General features: G+C 44.0%; 1 protein-coding gene and 1 long non-coding RNA gene across 2 annotated transcripts in view; both read left to right on the forward strand.

Moving 5' to 3' along the window:
* Nucleotides 1-17,917, forward strand: part of SAXO1 (stabilizer of axonemal microtubules 1) — a 110,389-nt gene that overhangs the window by 11,039 nt on the left and 81,433 nt on the right. The window lies entirely within an intron of this gene.
* On the forward strand, nucleotides 13,940-14,544 carry LOC129649970 (uncharacterized). The gene is made up of 2 exons (XR_008713483.1): nucleotides 13,940-14,061; nucleotides 14,298-14,544. It is a non-coding gene; the product is annotated as an uncharacterized LOC129649970 (long non-coding RNA).

Raw genomic sequence — 17,917 nt, forward strand, 5'->3', positions numbered from 1 at the left:
GCCCACTAGGCTCCTCGGTCCTTGGGATTTGTCAGGCAAGAATACTGGAGCGGGTTGCTATTTCCTTCTCCAGGGGATCTTCTCGACCTGGGGATTGAACCTATGTCTCCTGCATTGGCAAGCGGGTTCTTTACTACTGAGCCACCTGGGAAGCCCTTATTAACTGGTAGGTAGTTAAATACTCTGCAGAGAATGAAAGCAGAGTGATGTGCTGAAGTGCTTGGGGAACTCCATTAAATGTGGAGGATAGGGGATCGTCTGCAAAGATCGAAACTACCCTTGACATAGCTGGGAGGCTCTCAGCCCTTGCAAGACTGTCTATCTACACTGAGTCCAGCAATGACTGTATTTCTCAAGTTCCCACTGACAGTAACAAACTTTAAGTTTCTGTTCGGTTTAGGGCTTTCCAAGCCTTAAATTCAATGACCCGGGCATTAAAGGCATCCTTATCATATAACATTCTCTTCCGTTCTATTCTGGAATTTTCTTTATGGGCTGGTTCAGAATAACTTTAAAGCATCTGTGATTGTGTCTCTAAAAGGAAATGACAGTGTTTCTAAATGGCTGTCAAGTTAACCACGTAGCCAAATCTATCCACGTAGTTTAGACATCCAGGTATCCAGAAGTCCCGCATTCTTTTCTTTATTTCCTGGCTGTGCTGGGCCCGATGCCATGCGCCAGCTTTCTCCAGTTGCGGTGAGGGGGCCGCTCCTCCTCGTGGAGCACAGGCAGGGCCTTCGGCCTCTGGCAGAAGCCGCTGCAGTGGTGGTCTTCTTGCAGAGCACGGGCCCTAGGCACCTGGGCTCAGGGGTTGCAGCCCAGGCTCAGTTGCTCCATGGCCCATGGGATATTCCCAGACCAGGGATCAAACCCGTGTCCCTAGGATTGGTGGATTCCCAACCACTGGATCACCAGGAAAGTTCCAAGTCCCTCATGCTTAATCAAATTAAGTTGTAAGATAAGGAATACCTTAAATTTCTGCTTGTACCCGGTCAGTTAATTTAAAAAATGGTATCATTTTTAAAAAAACCAAAACTTTTCCCCTTCAATTGTCCATTTTCTCCTTCAAGTATACTTTAACTGTGTTTTCCAAATAAAGCCTATAATATCTGAGAACAAGAACTCAAGATGAAAAGCAAAGAACTGATCGAATCCCTGGTTTGTTTTGTCTCCTGCTTCAAATGGGAGGGCAGTGGATGGCGACAGGGAAAGAATTAGAGACAGTGAGGCAGTGTCTTTGGATTCTAGTCCTGGTTTTGATTAATGACGAGGTTTGTGAAGTTGTTCAGGTCCGTTAACATCTTGGGACTTCTCCAAGTCAGTGATCATCAGTTTTGTTTGTTGATAACAGTGTGCAGGGGGTATCTTGTTGTAGCTTTGAGCATTTCCCTGATGGTTTTGTAGCGGACATTTTTTCCATAAGCCTATGTCAGTTCAAGTCCTAGGCCCATTTTAAAATCAAATTTTTCTTTTTGCTATTGAGTTATATGAGTTCCTTAGATGTTTTGGAATTTAACATTGGACATATGTGATCCCATTCTGTAGGCTGCCTTTTCATGTTGGTGGTGGGCATGCAAGATGGTGCAGCCATCATGGAAAACAGTATGGTGGGCTCCCAAAAAAGCAAAAGTAGAGCTACTTGTATGATCCATCAATCCCAGTTCTAGGTTTTAATCCGAAAAAGTTGATATCAGGCTCTCGAAGAGCTCTCAGCACCCTCTTGTTTGTTGCAGCATTATTCACAATAGCCAAGGTGTGGAAGCAGCCTAAATGTCACTGATGGATGAATGGATAAAGAATATGTTGCATATACACACAGTAAAATATTCTTTAGTTTAAAAAAATGAGGAAATGCTATAATATGTGACAACACGGACGAACTTCAAGGATGTTATGCTAAGTAAAATAAGGTAGTCATAGAAAGACAAATGTGATTGTACTCATCCTTTTGTCTAAAATAGTTGGATTCATAGAATCAGGGTGGAATGATGGTTGCCAGGGGGTGAGGGAAGGGGAGGTGGGGAGTTTACTGTCAACACGCATAGCTCAGTTGTGTGAGATGAAGAACTTGGCGAGGTTTGCTGGGCGGCATTGTCCCTGGAGTCACCAACACTGTACTGTGCACTGAAAATTAGAGGGGTAGTGCTCATGTTAAGTGTTACCACACTCACCACAATGAAACTAAAATAAAGTTAGCGATCATCAGACCATGAAGTAGCCCCTATTGTCCATAATAGCTTTTTTTCCTAGGCCCAGAGACTTTACGTCTCGGGGTTCTGAAGGTGTGTGCAGAGGTCTCCTGGTGCCTCTGTTGGTGATCTTGGAGAAGTGAGGGGAAGTGGAGATGTGCCACAGAGCTGAGGGAGGACGGCTGTCCTCTAGACTTCGCCAGCACTTCCTGAGGAGCCGCTTAGAATGAGTGAGTGTCCTTCTCAGGCCTCATGATGTTTGGTCTTGGCAGTATGTCTGATGCGTGCGTAGGTGCCTAGCCCTAACTTTGCATTGCTTACCATTTTTGTTAGCCAAAGAGGCTACCAAGAGTTCAGTGGAGTTCAGTCTCCACGTTTCAAGGGGAAGAGGGCCTGGTTGGATCAGCCTATGACCGGGTTCCTCTGGCATCCAGGGTCAGTTCAGTTTGGTCCTTGGTCCAGTAAGTTGAGTTGTGGGAGTTACATGATCTAAACTGAGCAGTTAGAGGAAGGGGAAGGAAAAAAATGATTAGGACAAATGATTGGCCTCTTGTCAAGTTATCCTTGTAGATAAAGTTGGTGAAAGATGGATTAGACGATAGTATAATGAAGTGGATTCCTAGCTCATTGAACAAGCAGGCCCATTAGAGTGCTGACTGATGGCTTTTTGGCTGCTTGGAACAGTATCACTAGCACCATGGCACAGGACTCTGTCATTAGCTCTGTCCAACATTTTTATCAAAACTTGGATGAAGACATAGAAGTCATCCTTATCAAATGTACTGAAAACACAAAATGAGAAGAAGAGAGCAAGGGATAGACGACAGAATCAAGATTCAAACTTATCTTGACAGGCTGGAATGCAGGGCCCAAAACCAAGCTGAGACTTAACAAGAGTAAACATGAAGGTCTACAGTTGGGATGAAAAATCAGTTCTATGTATTCATCATGGGAGACATTTATCTTGGCCATAGTTTGTGAAAAGGTCTTGGGGGTTTTGCTTAACCACAATTTAATATGATCCTTTAAAAACTATTTATTTGTTTGGCTATGCTGGGTCTTAATCGCAGCACATGGGATCTTCGATCTTCATTGCGGCATTGGGGATCTCAGGTTGTGGCATGGGGACTCTTAGTTGTGACATGTGGGATCTAGTTCCCTGACGAGGGATGAAACCAGGGCCCCCTGCACTGGGAGCGCAGAGTCTTAGCCACTGGACCTCCAGGGAAGTTCCACATTTAGTATGATCTTAATGGTGTGATGTCACTGATAAGAAACATTAATTTTGTTTCAAATCGAATGGCAGTAGGGTGTGCAGGTCAGCAGATATAATTATGTCCTTGGACTTGGGCTTGATCAGACCTCAGTGGAAGGCTGCTTGTCCATTTGGGCACTGTATTTTTTAAATAATACCAATAAGTGATCACGAAGGTCAGGTTATGGGGAGTGTATTCTGGAAGTGAGAGAACTTGAACTGGACAAGATCAGTGGATGGATAGTCATTTAGGCTTGTTCTGGGTTGTTCGGAGGGCAGACTTAAGATCACTGAGTGGTCACTTCAGGAAAGCTGAACTGGGGTCAGTACAAAGAAAGAAGAATTTTGCAGCAGTTAGAACCATAGGGACTTGAAGGGGCAGTCTTTGGCCTCTGAGCTGGGTGTGTACCTGTTGGGGTCCTGTGGAAAGGATTCAGGAGCTTTGATGAAAGGATCTATAGGGTCCCCTTCAGCACAGAAAACCCAGATTTCTAGAAGGGGAGAATAGCATTTATTCTGGTACAATTAAACTTGAAAGACTACTGCAGAGGAAAGAACAATGGGTGCATGTGATATGAAGAATAAACTGAGATCCATATGTGCCTGGCAAACCAAGGAAGTTAAGACAGTTAAGGCGTTTCTATTTAATGCTTAAAGCATCAGTGCAGCATGCTTGCGCCTCATGTCCTCAGCCACTGCTCCTGCTGAACCTGCCTCTGTACTTGGTACCCCTGGTTTCCTGAGAGCCCTCTGATAACCTTTGGGTAATTTATAAAGAAGCTTCGTCTTCACTTCCATAACTTTCCCTGGTTATGTCCCCATATAGGAGTTCATGTATAGGAGGCTTATGTGGGCTAGTCTGGGACTCTAGCCACCACGTGAAGCAATATTTCTATGGGAAATGTATTCAAGTCTAACAGCCAGTATATGGAATTAAAAAAATTTGTTTTGACTGTGCTGGGTCTTTGTTGCTGTGTGCAGGCTTTTTCTGGTTGCAGCGGCTGGGGCTACTCTCTAGTTATGGTGCGAGGTCTTTTCGTTACAGTGGCTTCCCTTGTTGAAGGCCACAGGCTCAGTAGTTGTGGCCCAGGTGCTTAGTTGCCCCATGGCGTATCTTCCTGAGCCAGGGATCGAACCTGAGTCCCCTGCATTGGCAAGTGGATTCTTAACCGCTGGACCACCAGGGAAGTCCCAGCAGATGGACTTTTGAGATGTGTTTTATTCCTGCGCTAGGGTGATCCATGCGTCTCTTGCCCTGTGACGTTCCACTGCACACCACCTCGAGGCCTTTTCTAAGCCGGGCTGTGGGCTTGGAAGCTCTCCTTGCTCTTTGCTGCCAATGATGGCAGTTCCTGAAATTCTGACACTTGCATGACTCAAGCCTTCCTGTTTCGCTTCCACTGCTCAGTCTAGAAATAGATTTTATTAAGGTGCTTTCTTCTCCAAAAGGAACGTGAGGAATCTTAAATAACCTCACATAATACAGTACCATAAAGCAAGCCTTGGAGACTAGGTCCAGGTCTTCCATCCCTGTGGTGCAGTTGGGTGCCTGCTCGGAGTCATCACCGTGTGCGGATTGAGGTTTTCTGTTCTGCTGCCCTTTACTTCTGAAGCTTCTTGTCCCTGCCTGAGGTGTAGGAACTTGGTGTGGTTCCATCCTCTTTTAATGATGCTGCTGGTACCAACAAGAGCTTTTAGAATGGTTTTAGTATACAGAATTCCTCGCTGAAGCAATGGAAATGGGCATTGGCTGGTTTAAGCAGGTTTAATCAAATGAAAAGCTGTAGTGCAGTGAAACGGAATAACTGGGAAGAGTGAAGAGCCTCGGATGGCAGACGGGAGGGTAGGGAAAGAGGCCAGGGGGTCAGAGCCACAGCCCAAGTCCCTCTCCAGCAGCCACCTGGTGAGGATGCTGCTGGTGTAGCTACTGCCCGGGACACAGTCCTGCCCTGCCACCGGCCCTCCTTGGCAACAGGTTCTTCACTCTAACCCCGCTTGTTATTTATTTTTGCATCACTTGTTCTACATTAACATTTCCAGATTGAGGTTTATTTCTTTTTAAAAAATATCTATTTATTCATTTTGCTGTGTCTGGTCTTAGTTGTGGGATCTTTCGTGGTCAGGCGCAGACTCCCTGGTTGTGTCGTGTGGGCTCTGGAGCCAGTGGGCTCAGCAGTTGCAGCACCGTTGCCTCGTGTCACCTGGGATCTTAGCTCCCTGACCAGGGACCGAACCTGCATCCCCTGCATTGTGAGGTGGATTCTCAACTACTGGACCACCCGGCAAGTCCCCAGATGGGAGTTTCTGATGTGCTGTGCTGTGGTCACGTGCTCGGGCCTCTCTGTGGAGTTGGCGGCTGGGAAGGATGTTTTACTCTTTGGTTTCTGGAGGTGGGAAACACCTCTCACGAGGTAAACATCATTGGAAATCCCTCAAAGGAAGGGTGTCAGATGTTAGGCAGTTTAAAAAAAAAAAGAATTCGCTACATATTAGTTTGTTTATATTTCTGTACCAACATAGGAAAATAAAATTAGAGCAGGGATTCCCTGGTGGCTCAGACAGTTAAGAATCTGCCTGCAATGCACGAGACGTGGGTTTGATCCCTGAGTTGGGAAGATCCCCTGGAGAAGGGAATGACTACCCACTCCAGTATTCTTGCCTGGAGAATCCCACGGACAGAGGAGCCTGGAGGGCTACAGTGTGTGGGATTGCAAAGAGTCGGACACGACCGAGCGACTAACACTTTCCCTTTTCTCAGCTGTGGCCCATTTTGGCATTTTTGATGTGGAGAAGACCTGTCCTGTGCATGGTTGGATGTTTAGCTGGAATCCTGGCCTCTAACCACTAGATACCAGTGGTACCAACCCACTGGGGACAATAAAAATTGTTTCCAGATATTTCTACATGTTCCCTGGGCAGGGTGAGGGGTAAAATCGCCCCGGTTGAGAATCACTTGGCTAGAGGCATTCTCAAACCACGGATTATGATTTGATAGTCTTGCAGTGATGGCTTCATTGCAGGAATGAATCTTATACTATTGTCCTTGGAGAGACACACAGCTTTCCCCACTGCATGCGAAGGTTTGAAATTTCAGTGTTCTCCAGCTTAAGTGTGCTTAAGAATCTGCTGGAAAGCTCTTTGAAAGACATGAATTCCTGGGCCCTGCCTCCATATAGTTTGACTCTGTGGGTCTGAGGTCCAGGAATCTGCAAGTTTTAACACTAACCCCTCGCGATTCTGATGCAGGTGGGCTGCAGAGCGCACGTTAAGAAACACACAGCTCCTTCGTGGAGAACTGACCTCAAAAACAAAAGGCATGTGTTTCTTTAAGGAGAAGAAACATGGTTTTGAGCCTTTCAGATCTTTCCAGTCATTGATTTAAAAGAAGCAAGGTAAAGATGTGGTCTGTTCTTCCAGGAGTTTTTTGGCAAGGGTTGTTTGGACCCAGCCTTGACACGTGATGCCGGCACTCATCAGCCTTCATCACCGTCAGCAAGAAGTGTCTTCTGTTTGGAGCTCTGCCTTGCCTCTCAGTCCCCCTTGGGACAGGACCTCTCACTTCAGCCCCCCTTCCCTGCCTGCCTCCTGGCCCCCCTTAAGTGTGAGTCAAATCTTGCAGGGAGGTTTTAGTGCTTTCCAGGTCTGCCTGGCCGCCTCGTGGTCTTGTTCACGGAGGCCCTCACCTCCACAGGACCGCGGTCAGCACCACTGGCTTCACTTCCCCTGTGGGGCCTCCATGCTGGGGGGTCTCATGTTCTGATTGTGGGCAGAGGAGACATCTGGTAATACCCGAGACAGAGCTGTGGCCGTCCTGATACTCTGTGCTCTTCTCTCAGGAAGCCTTAAATCTGAGCAAGACGATTCCACCCATGGATACAGCATCCTGCCGTGTCTGGGGTGGAGGTGGGGAGATGGTGCTTACTTGAGCTCCTTGGTTCTGTCTTCATTTCTGCTGTAGCTAGGACTAGTCACAGTGCTATTTCCAACAGCAGTTTTTCTAAAAGTTGGGTCATGCCGTGGCTTTCGTTCAGACTTTGATAGCTGTCCATCAGTAGAGGACGAACTATCACTCAAGAGCCCACCCTGCCTTTCCAGCTATTCCCTACTTGCACCCTGAGTTCCAAGCTCCCCACGCTGTGCTGACACCGGTATACTAACTATCCTTGGTGTGCTAATGATTCTACCAGCCTGTATTCCAGGCTCACCAGACTATTCTACAAACGAGTGTGCAATACCCGGTTCACAAATGGGGAGCTTGCCAAATATTTCCCTCGAAAAAGGAATTGGTTGGGACTTCGCTGGCAGCCCAGTGGTTAAGACTTCGCCTCGCAATGCAGGGGGTTGCGGATTTGATCCCTGGTTGGGGAGCTAAGATCTCACATGCCTTGGGACCAAAAAACCAAAACATAAAGGAGGAGCAATATTGTAGCAAATTCAAGAAAGACTTGAAAAATGATCCACATTATAAAAGAAATCTGAAAAGGAATTGATTGCTAGCATGTGATATTTCCTGATTTTTAAGAAGTCTGCACTTTGTTTCTGTAGAAAAATGAAAAGGTGTGACAGTTACCGTTGCCCACATTCGAGTGGTGACGGTCTGCTCTTGCCCCCAGCAGGGGCTTGTTCTTTCCGTGGTATCCCTGGATAAAGGAAACTTCGTGAAACTTTACCTTCCCATTTCCCACAAGAGGGCAGTATAATCTCTCAAAAAGTGAGAGGGACTAAAGCTGCAAAAGCTACTAGCCTGGCCATTACTGTTGTACAGTTATTTGGGTGCCCACCTGCGTTTTGCATGCTGAATGGGCCATGTGCACCTCACACTTTCACAGACACTGTTGTCTCCAGATCTTAGCTCATCTGAAAGCCAGTTTGAGCTAAACCGTGTGCAAGCAGGACCTGCAGTTAGCTTCTGCAGCCACCTTTCAGTCTAGGTGGAGGGCGTTGGAAGTCTGATGCGGGCTGATGGAACAGGATTGTTTCTGGGAAAATGTCTGATTCGTAGAGACAGCATTGCTTTCTGTGGCAGTGCTTCTCGCTGGCGGAGGATCTTGCTTGTCAGCACCCCAAGAGTAGAGCCGTCACCCCTGGGCGTGCCTTAGCACTAGCCAGGCCAAGGGAGACTGGTGTGCGAACCAAAACGCCTATTTCTTAGTTTAGAATGAGACACATCTGCTGAGGAGGCCTAGAAACTCGCTTTTGCTGGCCAGAGTGTACTTTCCTTATAGAAAAATTAAGAGTAGGAGCCAAAATATAGTTGCCAGGTTGCTTGTATGAGTTCTGAGCAAGGAGAGTGCAATAAATCGCGGGTTTGGAGGTCCCGTTGTGATGTTCGGATGCCCCTGCCTGCAGTGAGGGCTGGCTGGGTGGAGAAACTCTGCCCAGCTCCCTAATGGGAGCAATGTGGCGGGCGCCTTGCTGGCTTGCCTTTGACTCGGTCTGTGCCCTGCTCCCTGTTGTCCATGCCAGACTCACAAGTCAACGGATAATGCCATAAATCACTAGATTACATTCACATGTTCCATTTTTCACTTTAGGTCCTGTTTACATTTTATCTATTACAGATGATTTTAATAACTTTAGGCCTAAGTATTTAGGGGGGATGTTAGAGGAGAGGCCCCTTAGCACTTTTGAATGTGCCTGAAGACATCAAAAAGGTTTAAGAAAATAAAGCTGGCTCTTAACTGCACATGGTGACTAAGCACAGATAAGTGGAAACAAAGGTTCCGAATCTCTCTTTCTCTATTGGCTTTCTTCTCTTTGCTTGCCTTTGGTTAGAACAACAAGGTGGCTCGTCTTTGCCTCATTTTCCCTTCTCATTTCTTTTTTATCCATCCTTAATACTGGTAAGATTTGAAATTGTTTAATAAGAATGTGGAAATATGGAAAGTTGGGGGAAGAGAGCATACATGGAATAATTAGGTCTTGGATTTATGCAGGAGACCCGGGTTCAGTCCCTGGGTTGGGAAGATCCCCTGGAGAAGGAAATGGCAATCCACTCCAGTACTATTGCCTGGAAAATCCCATGGACAGAGGAGCCTGGTAGGCTACAGTCCATGGGGTCGCAAAGAGTCGGACATGACTGAGTGACTTCACTTCACTTATAATTGGATTGGTTGTTAAATTTGTAAATTTTTTTCTGTGTCAGTTTGGGTTGAATAAATAGTCACATGACATTAGATAAAGTTAGTACTGAATTAAAGATACATATACACTAGCCTATGAATCCTATTTTTGACTTTAGTTTCCACTAATTTATCTTCAGTCAGAAAGGATGTTGACCAAGCCTCAGGTCTTACAATCTAAGACTTAATTCTGTACATATGACAGACGCGAATGCTTTTCCGGAAACATTTTTGTTTTCATTCCTGTGCTCAGTTGAGGGGGCATCTGCACAGGCTCAAGGGTATGTCTTCTTCAGTTCATTTGTTGTTAGAATTACTCATGGTCCTTGGGTTCTGGTGCAAAGGGAGGAAGAGACACATGTGTGGTTGTACCCATCCCTGCCTCCCTCGTCAGAAAACGGTGGCCATGGGCTCAAATGCCTCCTTAAGAAATTCTATAGAATTTGATGAGATAGGGCTATTATTTGGTACTGAAGTTCAGTCTGAAAGAGATGGGAATACCAGACCACCTGTCCTGACTCTTGAGAAATCTGTATGCAGATCAGGAAGCAACAGTTAGAACTGGACATGGAACAACAGATGGGTTCCAAATAGGAAAAGGACTACGTCAAGGCTGTATATTGTCACCCTGCTTGTTTAACTTATATGCAGAGTACATCATGAGAAATGCTGGACTGGAAGAAACACAAGCTGGAATCAAGATTGCCGGGAGAAATATCAATACCTCAGATATGCAGATGACACCACCCTTATGGCAGAAAGTGAAGAGGAACTCAAAAGCCTCTTGATGAAAGTAAAAGAGGAGAGTGAAAAAGTTGGCATAAAGCTCAACATTCAGAAAACGAAGATCATGGCATCTGGTCCCATCACTTCATGGGAAATAGATGGGGAAACAGTGTCAGACTTTATTTTTCTGGGCTCCAAAATCACTGCAGATGGTGACTGCAGCCATGAAATTAAAAGACGCTTACTCCTTGGAAGGAAAGTTATGACCAACCTAGATAGCATATTGAAAAGCAGAGACATTACTTTGCCAACAAAGATCCGTCTAGTCAAGGCTATGGTTTTCCCTGTGGTCATGTATGGATGTGAGAGTTGGACTGTGAAGAAGGCTGAGCGCAGAAGAATTGATGCTTTTGAACTGTGGTGTTGGAGAAGACTCTTGAGAGTCCCTTGGACTGCAAGGAGATCCAACCAGTCCATTCTGAAGGAGATCAGCCCTGGGATTTCTTTGGAAGGAATGATGCTGAAGCTGAAACTCCAGTGCTTTGGCCACCTCCTGTGAAGAGTTGACTCATTGGAAAAGACTCTGCTACTGGGAGGGATTGGGGGCAGGAGGAGAAGGGGACAACAGAGGATGAGATGGCTGGATGGCATCACTGACTTGATGGACGTGCGTCTGAGTGAACTCCGGGAGTTGGTGATAGACAGAGAGGCCTGGCGTGCTGCGATTCATGGGGTTGCAAAGAGTCGGACATGACTGAGCAACTGAACTGAAGTTCAGTCAGCATGTATTTAAATGCTTTTTAATGCTCTGACCTTTGCTTGAGTTTCATGGTACTGTGTAGATAAGTGGAAGACCTAATTCCTGTTTTGACAGTTTAAAATGGATGCAATTGAGCATGTACATAAAACAATGAGACAGCAATGCAGGACGATTGGGGTAGACAGACCTGCATTTATTTTTATCCTTTCTAAGCCTTAGTTCCTTGATATGGTAAAGATTATATGGAAAAAAAGATTATATGAGATTATGTAGAGTATTTAGCCTAGAGCCTGCATATGGTTAAATGTTCAGTATTTGGTAGATAATCATAGTAATTGGGTCTAATAAAATGTTCTTTTATATAATTTTATTGATAAAGGAAGGGTTTTCCATATTTCCATATTACTGCTCAGGTAAATTACTCTGAAAGAAAATTCCTTGAAGTACTATTATATACCGTTCTGATTTTTTTAATAAAATCTTTTTCTAGTAGAAATATGAATCCATTGATTTTTTCTTAAAAAGTTTGTTGCTTGCAGTCAGTGTGTCTGCCTATAATGGCTTTTTTAAAAAAATTATTTATTTGGCTGCATTGGGTCTTAGTTGTGGCACACCCACTTAGAAGCCCTGTGGCATGTAGGATCTTCCTAGACCAGGGATTTAACCCGAGTCCCCTGCATTGGAAGGCAGACTCTTAACCACTGGACCACCAGGGAAAGTCCCTTTAAAAAAAAAAAAGTTTTTTTTTTTTTTTTAATTGCTTGTATTCTGGAGAATGAGCTCAGCAAACAATGTATACAAAGGAGTCAAGGAGAGGGCCTGCAGGGGGCCTCATAAGCCAACTCTGGGGCTTCTCCAGGGTTGGGGGTACTCCCTTTGTCTCCACCTTCTTGGCCATGCTCTTTAGGGTTTCCAAAAGTGTGGAATCTGGCCGTGTGGAGTGTTTGTTTAGTAGGACTAGGAATGCAAAGAAACAGTGAGTTGCTCCTGGATCATCCTTATTTCCCATGTGACGTGAGTGTGAAGGAAAACCTGATTCATATCAGGGAGTATAGGGCTTCCAGGCCTCATGCTGTCGGGGGCACCTCTGCAGGAATTCAGTTTCTGCTGCCCAAGGTGGTCTTAGAACTACCAAAGCACTCCAAACCCTGCTGGGAAGAGTAAGGTGCAGAGTGAGTGAAAAGCAACTTACCAGGTCTCAACCTCATATAAGATTTTTTTGTTTAGGTTAATAATGTTTATTTATAAGGAAACACTGCCCCTCCAACCCCCCAACCTCAACCCCAACAAGCTTTAATGGACTTTGCTTCTTGAAAGAGTGAATTTTCTCTTTTGAAGGTGATAGAAATTGCACGAGTAAAGGAAAATCTGACCCACTTTGGTAATGAAAGAGTGTAAGAAAGTCTGGGTTTCTCACAGCTGCTTTAGTAGGCAGAGTGCTTGCATTTGGGGAATAACACTGCAAGAAATCTTGATTTTTCCCTGATATTTGTTCTATTTTATTCTGTGTACTCCTCTCCTCACAGATTTAAATACCAAACTGCTTCTCTGACTTCACAGTTTCCACCTGGGGTCTCAGGAGTTTGCACAGAGCCAAAATAGCATCTGCCGTTTCCCCTCTTTGGCCACATCTTAGAACTGGGGACTTCTTTGTGAGCTGTTTATGTCATCATTGAGTTTTTAGTTTCAACTGAAGCTGGAATCTCAGAAGTGGCGGGTCTCCCCCTGCTTAAAAACCAACATCATCTTGGAAAGTTTTCAACTGTGACTGGTTTGGGGTGACTTACTTATGCCTTTTGACCTTTCTGATCTCTGCTGGGTTTTTTTCCTTTTTAGTAAATTTGGAAGATGTTAAAAATATAAAGATTATTTTTCCCTCTGAAGATACAGAAAACAGCCTCAGTGTAGCCGTGTCAGCTTCAGTCTTTTATTCTCTAAAGACAGGAAAAGGACCGGCAGAGAAAATAGATTCAGTTCCCTATGCCAGAGCTGTGTGGTACTGATGAAAATGAAGCATTTTTGTTTATCTGAAGGTAAAATATGGATTTTTGTTTGAAGCTAAGTTTGCATTTATGAAATTTGGCCATTTTGACTACACTGATCTATCAATCAGCGGGTTGATGAATTGCTTTTGATTTTGGGGTTAATGAATTTTTGGTCTTGCCATCAGTGTTCATCTGGCTGAGGGGCTAAGTTGCACATGTGCTCAAAAGTTCTTCCAGAGAGCTGGTCTGTACTTGAAAAAGTCTCTGCAGTGGCTGGGGTGCCATGTCCTGTCCCCAACACTCCCCCATCTTTTTCTAGCCTTAATGGAAAGATGCTTTTCTTTTTATAGTTTTTTCCCCCCAACTTTATTGAAGTATAATTGACAAAACTGAGATATTTGAAGTATATATACATCATGATGGTTTGATAACACATTGTGAAAGGATTCCTCCCATCTAATTAATTAATGTAGCAATCATCTCACATATTTTTTTTTGTTGTTGTTGAACATTGCATTCCACTTTTAGCAAATTTCAATTTTACAATGCAGTGTTATCAACTATAGTCATAATGTTATACTTGAGCTCCTCAGACCTTATTCGTCCCATAGCTGGAGGTTTGGACCTTTTTTTTTTTTTTTTAACCTTTCCCTATTTTTCCCACCTCCCATCCCTGGCAACCACTTCTTTATTCTGTTTCTATGAGTTTGACGTTTGACTTTGTTGTTTCACATGTTATCAGTGTTATTTCTTATTCTCTACCTGGCTTACTTCCCTGAACATAACACCTTCAGGGTCCATCCACATTGTCTTGAATGGCAGGGTTTCCCTTTTTCTCATGGCTGAGTAATAGTCTACTGTGTGTTGATACTACATTTTCTTTGTCCATTTATTTCTTGATGGACACGGGTTGTTTTGATGCCTTGGATATTGTGAATAATGCTGTAGTGAATCTTGCTGTGTGGATATCTTCGATATCCTGTTTTCATTTTCTTCGGATGTAGTGAAATCGCTGGCTCATATGGTAGGTCTTTTTTAACTTTTTGAGGAACCTCCATGCAGGATTCCATTTAAATCCCCCTCTCACCCCACATTTGTCCCATTCTTCACCCCGTGACACCACAGATGGGCTGACTGTCACTGGATTGACAGATTGACAGGAGGTGAGAGGTTGGACATGAGACCTGAGAACACTTCTTGAAGCCCCTGAGGTCCTTCCATCACATCTGCCTCCTAACTGTCTGCTTCCCTCCCCCTCAGGAGTTCAGGTTCAGCATCCTGTGGCTGTGCAGAGACCCGCCCTGAGACCCAGGCCTGCCTTCCCCTCTGTATTTGGTACTGCCATTATGTCTCCTTTCTTTCCTGACTTCGAAACTTCCTTCTATTATTTGCAACTTGTATTTTAATTGTTTGATGATTGATTTATTGTTATATATCCTAGGACAGTGGCACATAATAGCCTTTTAATAAGTATTTGCATGAATAAATGAATAATTATTTTAGTCTGTTGATGGAAAGCAATCTGACTAATCTGTTTTAAAATACAAATGACTGCCCCAAATCTTTTGTCATTATCATTTCAAGCATTTTAGGGAACTGAGGCTTGAGTTTGCAGCATTTGTGCTAGTAATGTTTTATTTTTCAACAATTTAATATTTAAGAAAAAAAATTTAAAGGAAATACAAGTTCATGGTTAAAAAGTTTAAATAGTCCCCCCAGTTCCCTTTATTTAAGGCCCCACTGTTTTTGGTTTCTTGTATATCTTTTCTGAGAGTTTCTATAAATATACAAGGATATGTATAGATTGAAGCCTACTTTTTTTTTTAAATTTAATTTTATTTTTTAGCTTTACAATATGCTATTGGTTTTGCCATATATCCACATGAATCTGCCACAGGTATACACGTGTTCCCCATCCTGAACCCTCCTTCCTCCTCCCTCCCTGTACCATCCCTCTGGGTCGTCCCAGTGCACCAGCCCCAAGCATCCAGTATCATGCATTGAACCTGGACTGGCGACTCATTTCATATATGATATTATACATGTTTCAATGCCATTCTCTCAAATCATTCCACCCTCTCCCTCTCCCACAGAGTCCAAAAGACTCTTCTATACATCAGTGTCTCTTTTGACTTCAGGCTCTACTACAAAGCCACAGTCATCAAGACAGTATGGTACTGGTACAAAGACAGAAATATAGATCAATGGAACAAAATAGAAAGCCCAGAGATAAATCCACGCAGCTATGGACACCTTATCTTTGACAAAGGAGGCAAGAATATACAATGGATTAAAGACAATCTCTTTAACAAGTGGTGCTGGGAAGACTGGTCAACCACTTGTAAAAGAATGAAACTAGAACACTTTCTAACACTATACACAAAAATAAACTCAAAATGGATTAAAGATCTAAATGTAAGACCAGAAACTATAAAACTCCTAGAGTCTCGAGAACATAGGCAAAACACTCTCCAACATACATCACAGCAGGATCCTCTATGACCCACCTCCCAGAATATTGGAAATAAAAGCAAAAATAAACAAATGGGACCTAATTAAACTTAAAAGCTTCTGCACAACAAAGGAAACTATAAGCAAGGTGAAAAGACAGCCTTCAGAATGGGAGAAAATAATAGCAAATGAAGCAACTGACAACTAATCTCAAAAATACAGAAGCAACTCCTGCAGCTCAATTCCAGAAAAATAAATGACCCAATCAAAAAATGGGCCAAAGAACTAAATAGACATTTCTCCAAAGAAGACATACAGATGGCTAACAAACACATGAAAGATGATCAACATCACTCATTATCAGATCAGATCAGATCAGATCAGTCGCTCAGTCGTGTCCGACTTTTTGTGACCCCATGAATCACAGCACGCCAGGCCTCCCGGTCCATCACCAACTCCCGGAATTCACTCAGACTCACGTCCATTGAGTCAGTGACGCCATCCAGCCATCTCATTCTCTGTCGTCCCCTTCTCCTCTTGCTCCCAATCCCTCCCAGCATCAGAGTCTTTTCCAATGAGTCAACTCTTCGCATGAGGTGGCCAAAGTACTGGAGTTTCAGCTTCAGCATCATTCCTTCCAAAGAAATCCCAGGGCTGATCTCCTTCAGAATGGACTGGTTGGAGACTCTCAAGAGTCTTCTCCAACACCACAGTTCAAAAGCATCAACTCTTCGGCACTCAGCTTTCTTCACAGTCCAACTCTCACATCCATACATGACCACAGGAAAAACCATGGCCTTGACTAGACAGACCTTTGTTGGCAAAGTAATGTCTCTGCTTTTGAATATGCTATCTAGGTTCGTCATAACTTTCCTTCCAAGGAGTAAGCGTCTTTTAATTTCATGGCTGCAGTCACCATCTGTAGTGATTTTGGAGCCCAGAAAAATAAAGTCTGACACTGTTTCCACTGTTTCCCCATCTATTTCCCATGAAGTGTTGGGACCAGATGCCATGATCTTCGTTTTCTGAACGTTGAGCTTTAAGCTAACTTAAAGCTCACTTATTATCAGAGAAATGCAAATCAAAACCACTATGAGGTACCATTTCACACCAGTCAGAATGGCTGCGATCCAAAAGTCTACAAGCTATAAATAGTGGAGAGGGTGTGGAGAAAAGGGAACCCTCCTACACTGTTGGTGGGAATGCAAACTAGTACAGCCACTATGGAGAACAGTGTGGAGATTCCTTAAAAAACTGGAAATAGAACTGCCTTATGATCCAGCAATCCCACTGCTGGGCATACACACTGAGGAAACCAGAATTGAAAGAGACAGGTGTACCCCAATGTTCATTGCAGCACTGTTTATAATAGCCAGGACATGGAAGCAACCTAGATGTCCATCAGCAGATGAATGGATAAGAAAGCTATGGTACATATACACAGTGGAGTATTACTCAGCCATTAAAAAGAACACGTTTGGATCAGTTCTAATGAGGTGGATGAAACTGGAGCCTATTATACAGAGTGAAGTAAGCCAGAAAGAAAAACACCAATACAGTATAAATATGGAATTTAGAAAGATGGTAACAATAACCCTGTATACAAGACAGCAAAAGAGACACTGATGTATAGAACAGTCTTTTGAAGCCTACTTTAAAATAAATTATTTTAATTGGAGGATAATTACTTTACAATATCATGGTGGCAAACCATACATCAATATGAATCAGCTGTGTATGCACCTGTGTCCCTGCATCCTGAACCTCCTTCTACCTCCCTCCCCACCCCATCCCTCTGGGTTGTCCCAGAGCACTGGCTTTGAGTGCCCTGATTCATGCATCAAACTTGCATTGGTCATCTATTTTACATATGGTAATATACATGTTTCAATGGTATTCTCTCAAATCATCCCACCCTTGCCTTCTCCCAGAGTCCAAAAGTCTGCTCTTTACATTTGTATCTCTTTTGTGCAGCCTACTTTTTAAAATGCTATGACAGATAATATGGCTATTTTTTTATCTTCTGTTAATGTAAAGTGAAAGTGTTAGTCACTCCGTCATGTCCGATTCTTGTGATCCCATGGACTGTAGCCCGCCAGGCTCCTCTGTCCATGGAATTTTCCAGGCAAGAATACTGAAGTGAAGTGAAGTGAAAGTTGCTCAGTTGTGTCCAACTCTGCAACCCCATCGACTGTACAGTCCATGGAATTCTCCAGGCCAGAATACTGGAGTGTGTAGCCTTTTCCTTCTCCAGGGGATCTTCCCAACCCAGGGATTGAACCCAGGTCTCCCACATTGCAGGCAGATTCTTTACCAGCTGAGCCACAGAGGAGCTGGGTCACCCTTTCCTTCTCCAGGGGATCTTCCTGACCCAGGGATGAAACCCAGGTCTCCTGCATTGCAGGCAGATTCGGTATCATCTGAACCAC

The sequence above is a fragment of the Bubalus kerabau genome, chromosome 4, assembly GCF_029407905.1.
Source record: "Bubalus kerabau isolate K-KA32 ecotype Philippines breed swamp buffalo chromosome 4, PCC_UOA_SB_1v2, whole genome shotgun sequence".
Taxonomy (NCBI): Eukaryota; Metazoa; Chordata; class Mammalia; order Artiodactyla; family Bovidae; genus Bubalus; species Bubalus kerabau.